Genomic DNA, 16,895 nt, shown 5'->3' with positions numbered 1-16,895 from the left:
TAGTCAACTTCTGTTTTTAGATCCTAAGAGGACATAGAAAAATCAAGTCTCACATGTCTAATTGCATATTTTTGTCATATTTGTGAATTCTGAGTTTTCCTACATTAAAGATATTTTATTGGATTTGGTGCTCATTTATTAAACATTGAGAAGAACGTTTTCCTGACTGAAAAAGATAATTCTAATCTAGGTGTTGAAATTAAATTTGTAATATTTTGTGATCACTTTTTAAATGAACTTTTGTGTTTCTTGTGTGATCAAGTGAAATCCTATGCTATGTTTAACAGGTATTGTTTGCTGGTTAATATTCAAAGGTATTGATGAGAATAATTTTTTTGTACTTTTGAAGTTTCTTTCTGTATTTTACTCATTTAAAACATTTCTTGTCTATGAAATACAATCACATTTATTCCTATTTTCTTTTTGTTATGCAGTTACTGGTAAATCTTTTCTGTTGGATGGACTGGTAAAGTGTGCACTCAAAAATCACCTTCTATTCCATTTTTTGGCTAGGTTTTTTTCTAAAATAGAATAGAATCTTCATATTGTATATGTGGAACAATTTATTAATAACCTTATTGGACTGTTTTATTTGGTTTTGTTTGAGACCACATCCACTGTTATTCAGGGCTTACTCTTGGGTCTGCTCTCAATAACTTACTGTACTATGCTGCTTGCTACAGAGCCCAGATTTCATTGATATCTATATACTTCTTTTTCAGTTCTGTGATACATATTTTTCATTATGTTTTCTTTATACTTCCTCCTATGTAAACCACAGGAAATGGAAAAATTATATTCATGTATGCATTATTATTCTTAGAGTTATTAATAACTACATTTTAGATAAACAACTTAAGACACAGAATTTAAATAAAGTTTTCCTTCCAAAAACATTTCTTGGGAAAAACTCAAGTAGTCATTTTTGAAGTGGATCAAAACTCAGCGTAACCTTCAATGCATCAACAAGATTAAGTCATAAGTGAACCGTAAGTAACAGATATTCATTGCACAAGTCAAATGGAAACCTGATGATTACAATGGTAATAGTTGTAAAGACCCCAAATGCCTATATTAAAGTAAGGTATCTTCCTAACCATTTCTGCAAAGTAGTGATCATGCAGAGTCTTGGAAAAAAGTCCACATGGTTAGGTTCTGTAACTTGGAAATTCATAAGGGACAGAGAGATAGTACTGGATAGGGGATGAGTCACTTGCCTTGTACACAGCCAATCTAGTTGAATCTCTGTCACTGCATACACTCTTCTGAATGTTATAAGGGGTCACTCCAGAGTGTAGAGCCAGAAAGAGCCCAAGATCACTGTCAGTTATTGGTCCAAACTATACTCCTTACCACGCCCAACAAAAATGATTGGAAAACATGAAGTCGCTTTGTCATTTCTGGCCCTCAGGTTTCTTCTTGTCCAGAGAATGTTACCCATTCTCCTAGACTTCCTAGTTTGGAAAAGCTTGCCTTATAGGAAATAACATATTAGTCCATAGGAGAGCAAGCTTCAGGCATTGCTAGGGTAAGGAGAAACTATCTGTAAGCATGAAATCCAGTTACGGACAAGATCACCTGGTTCTTCTACAGTTCTGGGTTTATTTGGGAGCACGATACCAAATATACAAAGTGCCAAAAGATTCCAGGCTTTGAATCACCCCAAATTGTTGGAATTTTGGAAACTCAATTGATTGTTGGTACTAGAAGCATCTCAATGGCTTAAATTTGAAGTTAATATTGTTCCTCTCAGCATTGCAGGAGATTATTAGTCTCACAGAATTTTTTCATCACCCTCTTGTTCCTTACAGAAAATTTTCAAAATCCATCTGTATTGGGAACTGCCCATACTCTGCAGCTTTCCCTTCCCTTGGTGAACGATGCAGCTTCCCTAACAGGAAGTGTCTGCAATTACTCCAGATTACTGCTCCAGCTGGTAGTTCTTCTTGGCTCCTGCCCTCAGCCTCTGGCACCTCTTTCCAAAAACTGATGGATAGTGCCTAACTTTACCAACATTTCAGCACAACAATGCTATCTGGAGTGTTTAACCAGAGTCATATATCCACCTCAGCTTCTTCCTATACTAGTGTTTTGGAATGGTATAATTCAGGAAGTGCTGAAATGAAGTCTTCTATGGGAGACTTTTCTGTGACTGTCCTTGACCAAGACACCGCTGTCTCTTCCATGTCTAAGGCAGCTCGCTATGAGAGAACCCTAGATACCTACAACACGCTGTCTGTGTACCCATCACTTTCTGCCAGTCTTGTTGAGAAAACACCATCTCAGTTTCCATATCAGAGTCAAAGTCTGTCACTTCTCCCCCAGGACTGAATCCAGGTGTATTACAATCATCAAGGCTCTCTGGGAACTCTCCTTTCTGGCCTGCAGTCCTATGACTCTATGTCATACACAGGACAAAACGGCTCTGCCCCCCAAGCTTACAGCAACTCATCTAGAGAAATGGTTATGGTTCTGAAGGAGGTCCAGCCGCCAAATAACCAAACACCAACCTCCTCCTCTGGAATCGACTTCTCTGTGTCTGCTCAACCCATCACAGAATCGAGTTATCAAGGTGAGTTAAACTGAGAGGAGGGAAATAAAATTCAAAAATTGGGGTCAAAAAAGAGGAAAACTGTCCATAGACAGGTGGTATTTAAATACACTGAGATTTTTAAGTTTATGAAATGAAGTTAACTAAACTAAGTTCATGTTTACTCCCCTCACTCATTTTACAACATGTTATTTTCACACTCAACATAAGAGCTGCTAATGGAGATTGGAAGTTATGATAGCATAATGGATATCTAGGTTTCATATAATGAATCTTCAGGAGCTCACAAAGGAATGCCACATTTTTTCCCTAGTTATTTCATATATTTTTAAAATTTTTATTAGTTAAACATCATGAGGCATAGTTGTAGACTTACAAATTATTGTGCTTAGATTTCATTTATACAAAGATGTAGTACCTATCCCTCCACCAGTACCCATTCTCCACCACCAAGGATCCCACTATTCCTCCCAACACCCATCGCCCCAATCCCACCCAGCCTCTGTGGCAGGGAATGCCACATTTTACACTGGTCTAGTTCAGCAGTCCTCCAGAATTATCACACCAAAAGTAAAATACATGTCTTAAACTAGTATTTTGTTATTTTCTTAAGAAGTTTCAGAACTCTTATTGTAATGGTACCTCTTTAACTTTCCCTTCCATTAATGAACAGCAAGGTTCTGAATACACTTGTGGTTCAGAGATTCTGTCTCAAATCATGAAACCTACAAACTGTATTTTAGCGCAAATATCATGCTGAATTAGTGCTTCATTCATACTCTTATTCTATGATATTAACGTCCTTTTATTTTTCCATGAAAGTGAATAAATTGAGAGTAAAATACATTACAATGCTAAGCTCTGTATGGCACGTATTAGTTGAAAAGACTGTAATTTTTCTTTAAAAAAATCTTTTGTTTGTAGGAGGTTGAATCTGTGTCACAGTCCGAAGTGCTCAGGGATTAGTCCAGGGTCTGTGCTAGGGATCACTGCTGAAGATGCTTAGGAGATCATACGGGATACGAAAGATCAAACTGAGGTCAGCTGTGCGCAGAGCCAGTGCCTTACCAAATGGACTATCCCTCTGTCCAAAGTCTCTTATTTTTAAAGTTAGGTTACACAGAAACTCAAATACAAAGAAAACCAAAAAACAACAGCACCACATGACAAACAGTAAGAACTACAACATTTACCTCCAATCTTCAAGCACAGGGCCTTGTCCATTATCCGTAGAATACCCAGTAAAAATGCCTTGCCTGTTGCTGGTAGGTGCACAGTAGTTGTACCACTAGTTTTGTGGAGGGAATATCTCATTTCGCAGGCACTGATTTCTTCCTTCCTTCCTTTGTACTGAAGAATTTACTGGGGATGGAGACTTCCCTGGCATGGAAACCTTCAGGTCAGACATTTGGTCAGACACAAATTTCCAAATTGCCCACATGTTGCAGTAGCAGGATTCAAAGACCTGAGAGTAATCCACCACCTGAATTTGGGGAAGTTCCCATATTATCTCCAGACCAAAATAATCTGGGGCTGACCCCAACTCCAATTCAGGAACAAAAGGTTAAGAATTTTGATCAGATGAAAACTGGGCTTTCAAAACCTCTGGATACCTACCGATCCCAGTAGACCTAAATCAATGAAAAGATCTGCAGGTAATGAACACCACTGACACCATGACTCTGAAGCAGGTGCAAGAAAATTCAAGTGTCACTAAGGGGACCTCCCATGCAAAATGGAAGAACAAAAAGGAGGCTTCTGAACCTCTTGAGGGAGAACCCAAGACCAAAATCCAGCCAAAGGTCCGAGAATGCTTGCTAGGGGGAGCGGGGATTGTTCCTAATGCTGCAGTCAGTGAGAGGTGTCCTGTGACCACGGCCAAGACTAACAGCAAACCTCACAAAGCTGCCTCCAGCAGGATCAGCAAGACAAAGAGCCATGGGCAGGAGAAGATAAAAAACACCATAGAAAACTCTAAAAAAGCTAAGGAGTATAAGCAGCCAGGGAATAAGGTAAAGGCAGAAGAAAAGCCCTCCAAACATTAGATGAAACGCAAGAAAAGTCAACCTGAGCTTTGCCAAGAGGCCGTTAAAAAGCCCCGCCTCTACCTAGGCATACACATGCTGGATTCTGTCCAAATTTGGAATAGGCTGAGGAAGGCAGATGAGTCTAAGATGACCAGAAGAGAAGTAAAATTCTCCGTGGAAGCTGTGTTTACGCCTCATGGCCACCTTTGGAAAATAACCAAACTTGAGACACATCACTAAAAGGTTTGGGGGGTCTATCCATAAATGAAGGTTGGGGGATGCGAACACATACACTGGGGAATAAACCTACCAGATGAGTGATCAACGCCCTCAGAGTCATTCAAGGATGACTCTATACAGGGCAAAGCCAAGAGAACAGTTGCAGCATGAAGCCTGAAGATAAGCTCCTGGGAGATGCAAAGATAAGTCACCATGTCCTCAGGCCCTCTGTTCAGCATCCCTAACTGCACCATTTCACTTATCCCAACAATATTCAGAGTTGCTGTTACGGTGACACTTCACTAGCGTGTTTCAACAATTAGGTCCATTGCCTCTGTAAGTCTTTGGATTTGTAAACTCCCCAAGGTAGCCAAGTCTGCTATGAGGAAATTTTGGTGGGGGGAGATCAAATTATATTAGCTTTTGGGGCTGTTCTTTGGTCTTCCATGGTCCCTGGTGTCTGTAGTTTTCCCTAAACATCGCTTTTAACTGCAGCTCACACAAGAACCAACTTTATAAATGGCGTTATGGCTGCATTGCGGTAGGTACCGTACAAAGACATGAGTCCTAGGTCACCACTCCCAAAGCAGTTAGTAACAGGTGACCTTGAGCCTGGAAGGTTGTGATGGAAAGAGATGGTCCTAGGAGAGTTAATGGGGTGATGGATGGATGGAAAGGAAACCGGTAAGGGTAGGGAAGTGGAAATCTGGTGATCATCATGGGATATTTGGTGGATGTTTTTCAAATACGTTAAAATATTTTTTCTAAATGAAATTCAAGAGAAAAATACGAAAATAAGATAGATTCTAAAGAACAGTTTACATATAAGACCCAGAGAGCTGAAAGGGCTGGCATTCCTTCTGGAGCTTTCAATCATACTATTTACTAAATAAGTCATTTTCACATCACTTAGCTGTGGAGAGTAATAGTGAGAAACAGAATGCCACCGGAAAAGCAAACTGGATGACCACCTTTCATAAAAGGCAGGTGGAAGGTGTTCACATGGATCCCAAGTGCAAAGATATGTTAACAGGAACATATATTTAACTAATTCTGCTTGGTACCAGTAACTACTTTGTTGAAAATGGGGGGAAATGAACGCAGTTTCTGACTGACCTGAGACTAACCAGTTAATAGATTTTCCCAGGAAATGGTAGTTGACTGGCTGGGAACAGAAAAACGTGAAAAGTGTTTTGCTACCTTAATGTATGGCTGGAGGAAATTGATCCCAGTAATCTCTTAAAACTAACAAGCTTCAACTGTCTTGAAGGAATGTTATATTCACTGAGCAAAAAATGTTGGGAGAAAAGTCTGAACTGATGGGAAAAGAGACATTAAGTGCAAAAAGAAGGGCTTGAAATTTGGGTTCCTCTGAAAACAAAGCTTGAAAAAACAAGATCTGGTGGGAAGATGATTTACTGGGAATGAGATCTGAGGAGGAAAAGAGTGATATCAGGGATGTGAACAAGGGAAATCCAAGTTAAGGAAGACTTAGCTAGTTGACTACCCCATGGGCAACATGGTTCCAAGACTTCCAGAAATTACCAAGGAATTTACTTTAATTTTCTTTCTTTTATATGGTCAATTACAACATGTATTCTGTGCCTTCTTCAAATACAATTTGGAGTATTCATTTCTTTCTCAATATTCTGTTCATTGGTGTAACCATCTTAAATAACTGCTGGATAACAGAATTATTGATCAGACTTATTTTTTACTTTAATGTTTAGTTGAGATTACTGAAAACTAGGTCTAAAGTAAAGTGTGTCTTGATTGGTACAAATAGAGAAAGGAGGTTTAGGGATGGAATTAGAGATTATAGTGTACCACATTCAGTTCCTAATAAAACAAATAAAGGACAGTGTCCCAGATAGACTATTGAAAAAGATATTCTTCTCCATTTAACCTGTATATTCAGCATTTTCTATATTTAATTAAAAATGAAAGAATGATCCTATATTTGGTCTTTTAAAGACATTCCAGGTTGGTTAAGGAAACAAACAATGCCTATGAAATCATAACAACTTAATCATAAAAACCAGATTGAAACATAAATTTCCAAGAATGTCAGTGCTAAGAATTATTTCCCTGGATCTCACTAGTGTACATGATAATCATATGAATACACCTGTGTGGATACATCGCTGGTATCTAATTTAGAGAATATATATATATATATAGAGATTAGATCACATAGCTGAGTGTGATCCCAACTTTTCTAGTCACTGCCCTGCCCCCCTACACCCAAAGACTTGTACGAATCCTTATGTATCCATGACTTTTCCTCCTCCCCTCTCCCAGAGTTTTTTAAAATTTCTTTTCCAGTACTAATGTAATGCACTTTAGAAAATCTTGAGTTAACCTTAATTTTTGTCATTTAGCCTTTATATAGAGAACCAAGAAAATCTTATTAAAAGTGTATTTTTGTATTCTTTGAAAATGGTAATAAGAACATTGTCATTGAGTCCCTGAATATATATTATATAAAGAATTTTGTTAGAAATTCCCTGTACAAATCAATACTCGAAGAAATAAATAACTTCTCTGAATGAGAATGAACTGGGACATTTCAAAGTATCAATCAGTGAATCAAAGATGAATCATAGTATCCTATAACTAAAAATGATCTTGTTGTAATCTAGTCAATACCATTACATTTTTCCCTATACCAGCCGATAGCACTTTTAATTTTTTAAATTATTTTCGATTTATTTTTATTAGTGAAACACCATGAGGTATAGTTGTAGACTTACATACCTTTGTGTTTGGGTTTCAGTTATACAAGTATCAAGTACCCATCCCTCCACCAGTGCCCATTCTCCACCACCAAGGAACCCAGTGACCCTCCCACCCCCAATCTCCCCCACTCCGCCCCACCTCAGGGCATTCCCTTTTGCTTTTTCTTTGCTTTAGGGTGCTGTGGTTTGCAATGGAGGTCAATACCATTACATTTTCAAAGAAGAAAATAGGCCCCTAGATGTTCAAGACACTGCTAGTCTCCTGGGCTTCTTCCCAGCATGTATCCTGCTCCAAGCCCGCCCTTTGGAAATATGCTGGGAAGGAAAATGGATGTACCTTTCCTCACACTGACCTGAAAGACTCTTGATGATTCTCAGCCACATCAACTATTTCATTTATTGCCTGATATCACCTCCTGTCCTTTATTTTTTTAAAAAAAAATATTTGATTTGTTTCTGGATTATAAAGAAAAAAATCTAAATGCACTAATAAAACAAAAGAAAATCAAACCTTTACACTCTGACATCAGAATTGTCCTTACAATAGGGGAAGTAAATGACTGAAATTGGTAGGGGAGTGTTGTTAGTTGGTTGTGGACTTTAGCTGGATATTTGACAGTGCATGGAGTATGAATACACAATTGCTGAGATGAGGAAGTCTGTACTTGAAGCGAATACACTTTGTAAACTAGTCATCACAATTATATGTCCATATGAAATTTATCTACATATTCTTTGTGCCTCCCTTGCATTTATGTGTTATGCATGCCTTATCCTGACCTCAGAAATGCATCTGAGGCCACTCGGAAAATTAGTTGCGTGCCAAGTAGGGTGAGAGATGTACTAAATAATTGGAGGAGGAAGAAATATGTGTTGGAGCTCATGAGACGTGTAAGAGGAATACATAGATATGTATGTGTGTGTAAATGCACATATATATGTATAAATCTATATATGGGCTGGAGCGATAGCACAGTGGGTAAGACGTTTGCCTTGCACGCGGCCAACTTGGTTTCGATTCCTCTGCTCCTCTAATAGAGCCCGGCAAGCTACTGAGAGTATCCCTCCCGCATGGCAAAGCCTGGCAAGCTACATGTGATGTATTCGACATTCTAAGAACAGTAACAACAAGTCTCACCATAGAGACGTTTCTGGTGCCCGCTCAAGCAAATCGGTGAACAATGGGAGGACAGTGCTACAGTGCTATGGTTAATTCAAACGGTGTTTATGCAAAATATGAAAGAAACAAATAAATATTCTATAAAGCTGATTACACCTATTAAATTAATATAACTTTAAATAGTGTTCAGAAATGAAGTTGAAGAATTTTAAGGCTATAGAAAGATATTGACAATATATCAAGAAACACATGGATCTTTGAGGAGCAAGAACACGTAGCTCTTGTCCTATCTTAAGATCATTATTTTTTTGCTTTTATAGAATATGCTTACCCTGAGTTTTTAAAATAATTTCAGTTTTTTAGAAAGCATCATAATCAATTATATTATTTAAAAAATAAAAAAGTTGGGTTTGTAAGTGTATTCTGTATGATTGGAACCTGGGAAGTATTTTCCTATGTAAGCTACATTAAACATGATATTTATAACAGAAATACCATATGCAGTAGTATTCACAATAGCCAGAAGAAACTATGGTATACCTACACAATTGAATGCTACGCAGTTGGCAGGAAAATCACATCATGAAATTTTTTTATAAATGGATGTACACGGAATAATATCATGCTCAATGAAATCAGTCAGAAGGAAAGGGGTATACTGATTGGACTACCCCTTTTTTGGATATAAAAAAACAGAATATGAGACTAATACCCAAGGATAGCAGAAACACAGGCCAGGAGAATTGGTCAATGGTTGGATACTTGCCACAAGTGCTGAAGGCAGGCATGTGGAATAAAGAAGTGACTGCTATGACAATGATAGTTGGAAGTGATTACTCTGGGTGAGAACTGAGTGCTGAAAGTAGGTAAAGAAATAAACATGAGAACCTCTCAGTATCTGTATTACAATCCATAATGCCCAAAGGATGAGAGAGAGAGATAAAGAGAGAGAAAGAGGTGCCTGCCTTAGTGTAGAAACAGCAGGCTGTCAGGTGGGGTTTGAGGTTGGGAGAGGGAGTGGTGGGAGAGAAACTGGGGTAATTAGCAATGGAACTTTATACTAGTGGAGGTTGGGTGTTGAAATATCCTATGAATGAAACTGAATCATGAAAACGTTTGTAATTTGTGTCTCCTGCAGATTCAATACAAAAACATGATATTTAGTTTCTACCACCATGAATAACCTATGAGTTTGCTGAAATTTATTTTCATCACTTTGGCTGGTCTCATTACATGGGTGCCTGTGTGGTAAAATTTTTTTTTAATTTTATGCGGACTTAAGAGACAAAACTAATGGGGTCGGGATTTATGGTGGAATGGGAGAAGAGCACAAAAATCCCTGTTGACCACAGCTCAGCAGGGTCAGCTAACTTGCGTGATGCCAGACCTCCTTCACTGATTTCCTCTTTTTATTGTGGAAAAATGAAAAGACTTTTCAGGCTGCCAGGGGGTTGTCCCCTCAAGTTTACACTATTTTCTTTTCGATCAGACCTTTTTAAAGATATTTGAAAAATTTGGAGCTTAATGATATGTTCTCATATATTTCCCCTACATTTTGTCAGTGGGAATAAATCCAGGAAGGCCAGCATGAAAAAGTTGAGGTGTATGCCTTAACCACCAATGCCAACACTAATGTAAGTATGGAACCCAAAGTACAATAGTTAAACTTCAAAATGTGTTTGTCAAGGAAATCGATGGGAATGCAGGGAGAAATGGGTCATTTTTTGGTGGAGGGATGCAGACACTGGTGGTGTGATTAGAATTGGAATATTGTATGACAAAACTCCATTACAAATGACTTTGAAAATCTAAATTGCCTAAATTTAAAAAAGAGAAGTCAACTTACGTCTATATTTCAAGAAAGCTTGTCTTAGCAAATTTTGGCAGGGAGACCATAGTTGGTAGAGAGATGGAGAAAGAAAGGGAGAGTTGACAGTTGGGAAGAGAAGCCTGGATATCAAGGAAGAGATGAAAGCTGATCTTAGAAGATTTGGAGCCATCAGAGTTTAGAGAGTTAAATGGTGAGACCATTGCAGTTTAGATAGTTAAATAGAGAGATTGGTTTCAGTCATCAGCAGTGTATACATAGAGAGAGTTCAAAGACCTCACAGATATTCAGGCTATATTAACTAACAAGGGGAGCGTTTTTTTTTCCTGAAGCACTGTGTAAGGATAATATATTGCCAGGAAGAATGATAAGAAGTTGGTTCTCTTTTTCACAGATTAATATATTAGAGATGAAAACTTTTGTACAAAGGAATCTATCATCTTGTCCTGTTGCTCTGTTTTCTTGTCATCATTCCATTCTCCCCCATGACTCTACCTAATCAGAGCTCTGAACATTTCTCAACAGTGTCACCACATAGCCTCAGAGCATGTGTTAACTGCAGGTAGCTCACAGCTCTCATGATTGCCCCCCATCCAAGCCAGAGCCATCCTTCTGAAAGCAAGGATATTTGCTGAAATCCTGTTCTTCCTTGAAGTGACAGTCATGATTTACCTCTTCTTAATCATTGTGTTTACAAATTTAGATGAATGTCCCTATACTAGTGACAGGGATTTTCCAAACTAAGAAAAGCATAAACATTTCCCTTTCCCCCAAGAAATTTGGGCCTGTTATTTTCTATCCACTGCTAATAATATGTGGTAATAAGGAAATAGAACTGTAGTAAAAACAAGTACATTGTCAATTTGGTGCCATGACTAGGCAGTCTGAGTATAAATATATATTTCTAGAAAAAAAAGCAGAAGAAAAGAAGTTGGTTGCTATCAAAGAATGCCAAATCTCTGCCAAGAAATCCTTTGAAAATAAAAATTGTGACTATGGAATGAATATAATTGCCACTCAATGCCTCTTTTATAGACCACAACACCCAAAAGGAGAGAGAGAACAAAAGGGAATGCCCTGCCACAGAGGCAGGGTGGGATGGGGGTATAGGTGTGGAAGGGATTCTGGAATGTATGGTGGTGGAAAATGGACACAGGGGGAGGGATGGGCATTTGACCATTGTATAATCGAAACCCAAGAACAAAAATTTGTAAATGTACAACTGTACCTCATGGTGTTTCAGTAATAAAAATTTAAAAAAATAATATAAAAATTGTTTTGTCTGCCAGAGATCAGCCGATGGGAACCTCTCTGAAGGCAAAAGATTAAATTGGTAGACTTTTATTTTTCTTTGAGTATATTAATTTAATTTTGGAGTCAATTTTTATGACAGTTCATAATGACACAGAAATTTTCAGCACTTCTCTTATTTAAAATATAGTGATACACAATATCTCTATCTCACATTATTTTTATTTCTGATAGTTTGACACAAAATATACGTCAAAATCATAGATAAATGTAAGTTATTTAAATACTGTTTTGATTATTTAAAATTACATTATAGAATTACTAGAATTTCATAAATTTTAGGATTATACATAATCATCGTGCATGTATCATATTACACTCACTACTGAAAGGCCTACTCTGTCATTCGCCATTGTTCAGTTTTTCCACTTTGATTACACCTTTCCATCTGGTAACTAAATAGTCTCATGGTCCTAAAGTTTGTTTTTATTGCTTTGAAAAGATCAAAATTATGCAATTTTCAACATCGGATGAAACTAGAGGATATCATGCATGTAAAGTTAGCCTTAAGGAAAGGAACAGATACAGAGAGATTTTTCTCATATGTGGTATGTAAAGACAAACAGCAAGGTAGCAACAAAGGTTCAAGGGCAATGTAAGGGGAGAACTGATCCATACAATTGAGACAGGGGATTGGGAGGGAGGGATTCTGCGGGTTTGGGGGAGAGGGAGGGTTTATTTTTTGAGAGAATGAGGAGTGTCATGATGGAATTATGTGTATGAGAAACCATTATTAATTGAATTATAAATCATAGAATATAAATATTGTTTTAGACGTTTGTCTGTCTCATTTTATACTTTTAGTTTGTTTTCTCCATATGCCACATATGCATGAACTTGTATGATGCCTATCTTTCTTTGCCTGGTTTATGTCACTAAACATAATATCCTCATGTGATCCAATTTTATACAGATATTAATAAGATTTCACTTCATACAACTGAGTAGTGTTCCATTGATTTACCCCTTTCATTTTCAAAATTTGTGGTTTAAAAGATACAAATATTGGTTTTAACAGTGCTCTGGTGTTTTAATATTTTCAGTTTAGTGAAGCAAAATAGATTTTACTGAAAAACACTTAGAAACTTGTTAAACCTTTGTAGTGTGGAATGCAATATATGTTCAAGAGAGAACACTCGTTTAACAAAGCTCGCAAAGAGAGACATAGAGAAAGGATGCACGGTGTTTCTTCAAGGAAGAACACATGCTTGAGGACCAAGCCGACTCTGGTAGTTTAGGCATGAGGACTTGGAGTGGTATGAACTTAACTTGTGCACTTTAGGGGAGAACCTGAGTGAAACTATTAGAAGTACGTTCAGGAGCATCATAAACTGGAGTCTGCACTTGGAGTGCGGAGGGTAGAGAGTTCTTTGGGGAGATCCGGACTATGGAGAACAGTGATATTATAACATTAATGATAGTATCTTACGGTGGGATTCCAAAAAAATCTGTAACAGTGTCGTCAGAAATGATAACATTCTTAGGTATTTGGATTTCCTGTGGTAACAACGGGAAAGCTGAGTTTATGCTCTGGATGCCTCCGCCTGAAACAAGGTCAACAAATCATGAATGAAAAATTACAAGTTAGATGGATCAAGGATTCTGATCCCAGTGGAAGGCTAGCTTTCGGGTGGACAATTTCTACTGATGGCCTGATGTAGATTCTGATCCTGGGATATGTAACAGAAAGGAGGTAGTGACAGCTATCCTCAGAAGTGAAGCCTCTGAAACAGAATTCGTTCATGCCAACTAATAGTTTATCAATATTTGCTCATGGCTGCTACCATTATAACATGCCATTCAATGGTTTTGTGGTTTCAATTTACTGTGTCAAGGTAAATTTCAAGTTTCTAAATGGAAGGTAAAAAATCTGAGGCCCTCAAGATGATGAATTATGGGGAGGGGGGTGGAGCTGGAGCTATAGTACAGCAGGTAGGGCATTTGCCTTGCACACGGCCTACCCATGTGAGATTCCCAGCATCCTGTATGGTCCCCCCAAGCACCGTGAGGAGTAATTCCTGACTGCAGAGCCAGGAGTAACCCCTGTGCTTCGCCAGGTGTGACCCATAAATGCAAAAAAAAAAAAGATGATGCCTTACCTTTAGATACTTTGAAGTCAAGTAGAAACATTCAGAAAGCTCCCCAGAAAAGAGTTCTACTGGGTCGAAAACATCATCACCTCTAGCGTGAGAGCATACAGAAAATAAGGTTTCCATTTTATGCCAAGTTAAAGCAAGCCAGACATGATCTTGGAATTTTTTTCCAAGGGAAACATGGCTATAGGAAGGATAAGGTGACAACAGAGTCTTAGAGGTCAAATATAGAAGAGAAGCGAGGGTCAAAATGTAGGAGGTACATTGGCGACCAGGAATGTTTAGAAAAGAAATTTTTAAAAAAGAAAATGCAATGAGACATCAAATAAGAACTTTTTAAATGTTTAAGAACAAGGATATAACTCAGGGTAGAGCATTTGCCTTCCTTTGTATGATGATCTTGGATAGATCCTTAGCATTGCAAACAGCATTATTTTTTAATTTTTAATTTCTTTCTTACTTGCTTCCTTGCTTGCTTCTTTATTTTATGGGTCGCACCTGCTATGTATAGGGGTATTTTTAATTTTTATAAAAACTCATAATTTTACCTTTTTAATCTGTTGTTTAAAAGGAAATATAAAATATTTTAGAGTAAATTTATGTGAAGAAGAATAAAATTCACGGGAACTATTTAGTGTTCTTAATGATACAGCAGTCAGAATTTTGAGGTTAATTGTATGGGTATTGCATAAATAATTTTTCCCCATTATGTGGGCTCTCTTTTTATCATGGTCACCATTTTTTCTGAGTTGCAGAAACTTCTAAGTTTAATGTAGTCTCATTTGTTTATCTTCACTTTCTCTTCCTTGGTCAGTGGTGTTTCATTCTAGAAGTTTCCCTTATCTTTAATATCATGGAGGGATCTTCCCACATTTTTCTCCATATATCTTAAGAATTCAGGTATCATATTGATGTCTTTAATACATTTGATCTGACTTTGTGCCTGGCACTATAAAGAGGTCTGAGTTCATTTTTTTTTGCAGGTTGCTGTCCAGTTTTCCCACCACCAGTTGCTGAAGAGACTTCCTAGCTCAATTTCATATTTCTTGAGCCTTTATGAAGGTAAGGTAAAGGTAAAGGCCCACCCATTGTTCGTCGATTTGCTCGAGCGGGCTCAGTAACGTCTCCATTGGAGACTTTGTTGTTACTGTATTTGGCATATGGAATACATCATGGGGAGCTTGCCAGACTGTGCCATGCAGACGAAATACTCTTGGTAGCTTGCCAGGCTCTCCGAGAGGGGCAGCGGAATCGAACTCGGGTCGGCCATGTTGGCTGCAATTTGCTTGAGCGGGCCCAATAACGTCTCTATCATGAGACTTGTTGTTACTGTGTTTGGTATATCGAATACATCTAATGGGCTGGAGCTATAGCACAGCGGGTAGGTCGCTTGCCTTGCAGCCAACATGTCCGATGCGAGTTCGATTCCTCCGCCCCTCTCGGAGAGCCGGGCAAGCTACCGAGATTATCTAGCCCTCACGGCAGAGCCTGGCAAGCTACCTGTGATGGATTTGAGCCTTTATGAAAGATTAGGTAATAATAATCTGAGGGCCAGCGTCAGAATATTTAACTATATTCCATTGATCTGAGCCCTGTCTTTATCTGAATATCATGGTATTTAGATTACTACAACTTTGTAGTTGGGTTTGAAGTTGGGGACGGTGTTCCCTTCTTCTTTTTACCAAAGATTGCTTTAGCTCTTCATGGGAGTTTATTGTTGTGTATGAGTTTCAAGAGTGTTTAATCTATTTCTTTGAAAAATGTTATGGTATCCTTATAGAATGTGCATTAAATCTGTATAGAGCTTTTGGGTGTATTGCCATTTTGACAGCGTTAAACCTCTCAATCCATGATCATGGGATGTGATTCTATTTCCTCATATACTCTCTTATTTCGTGAAGTAGTGTTTTGTAGGGTTTTTTTTTTTTTTTGTATAGTGCCTTAACCTTTTTAGTTGATTCTAATATACTCGATTTTCTGAGGAATTATTGTGAATGGGATTGTTTTTTCTCTATCTCTTTTTTCTCTTTCATTATTAATATATGGGAAAGCCATGGAGTACCAGATATTGATTTTGTAATATGCTACTTTACTAAACAAATCTATCGTTCCCAGGAGCTTTTTTTGTAGATTCTTTGGGATTTTCTAAGTATAGTATCATGTCATCTCCAAATAGTAAAAGCTTGAGTTCTTCCTTTTTTATCTGGATGCCCTTGATATCTTTTTTTTTTTACCGAAATCATATGGCAAATACTTCAAGTACAATGTTGAATAGGAGTGGTGAGAGTGGGTAACTTGTTTTATACCTGATAGTATTTTGGGATTCTAGTTCATTGATTTCTGCTCCAAGCCTTTAGTTTATCCCCGTTGATAATAATGCTTGCTGTGGGTTTGTGGTAATTTGCTTTGACTATATTGAGGAAAGTACTTTCAACTCCCATTTTGTTGACAGTTTTTCATCATGAATAGGTGCTGGATCTCATCAAATGCTTTATCTACATATATTGATATGATCATATGACTATCTTTATTTTATTGAGATGGTGTATTCTGTTGATTGACTAGAGAATGTTAAGCCATCCTTGCATCCCCAAGCTAAACCTACTTGGTCATAGTGTGTGAGATTTTGTTGAGTTTCTGGATTCTCTTTGCTAGTATTTTCTTGAGAATCTTTGTATCTGTATTCATCAAGGAAATAGGTCTGTAATTTTCTTTTTTTGTGGTGTGTCTGTCTGATTTGAGTACTAGGGTGATCTTTGCCTCATAGAAACTATTTGAGAGTATTTATGATTCTTCAATTTCCTGGAAAATCTTGAAAAAATGTTGGCAGCATTTCCTCTTTAAAGGTTTGAAATATTTCACAATTGAATCCATCTGGGCCAGGGAATCTGTTTGGGGGGATACTTTTGACCATCATTTCAATTTCCTTGGTAGTGATAGGTTCAAGTATTCCAAATCTTCATAGTTCAGCGTTGGGAGGTAATCGGAAACCAAAAATTTATCAATTT

Source organism: Sorex fumeus, unplaced genomic scaffold (genome assembly GCF_029834395.1).
Source record: "Sorex fumeus unplaced genomic scaffold, SorFum_2.1 ptg000095l, whole genome shotgun sequence".
Lineage (NCBI taxonomy): Eukaryota > Metazoa > Chordata > Mammalia > Eulipotyphla > Soricidae > Sorex > Sorex fumeus.
The sequence above is the reverse complement of the archived record's forward strand: the minus strand, read 5'-3'. Positions refer to the sequence as shown.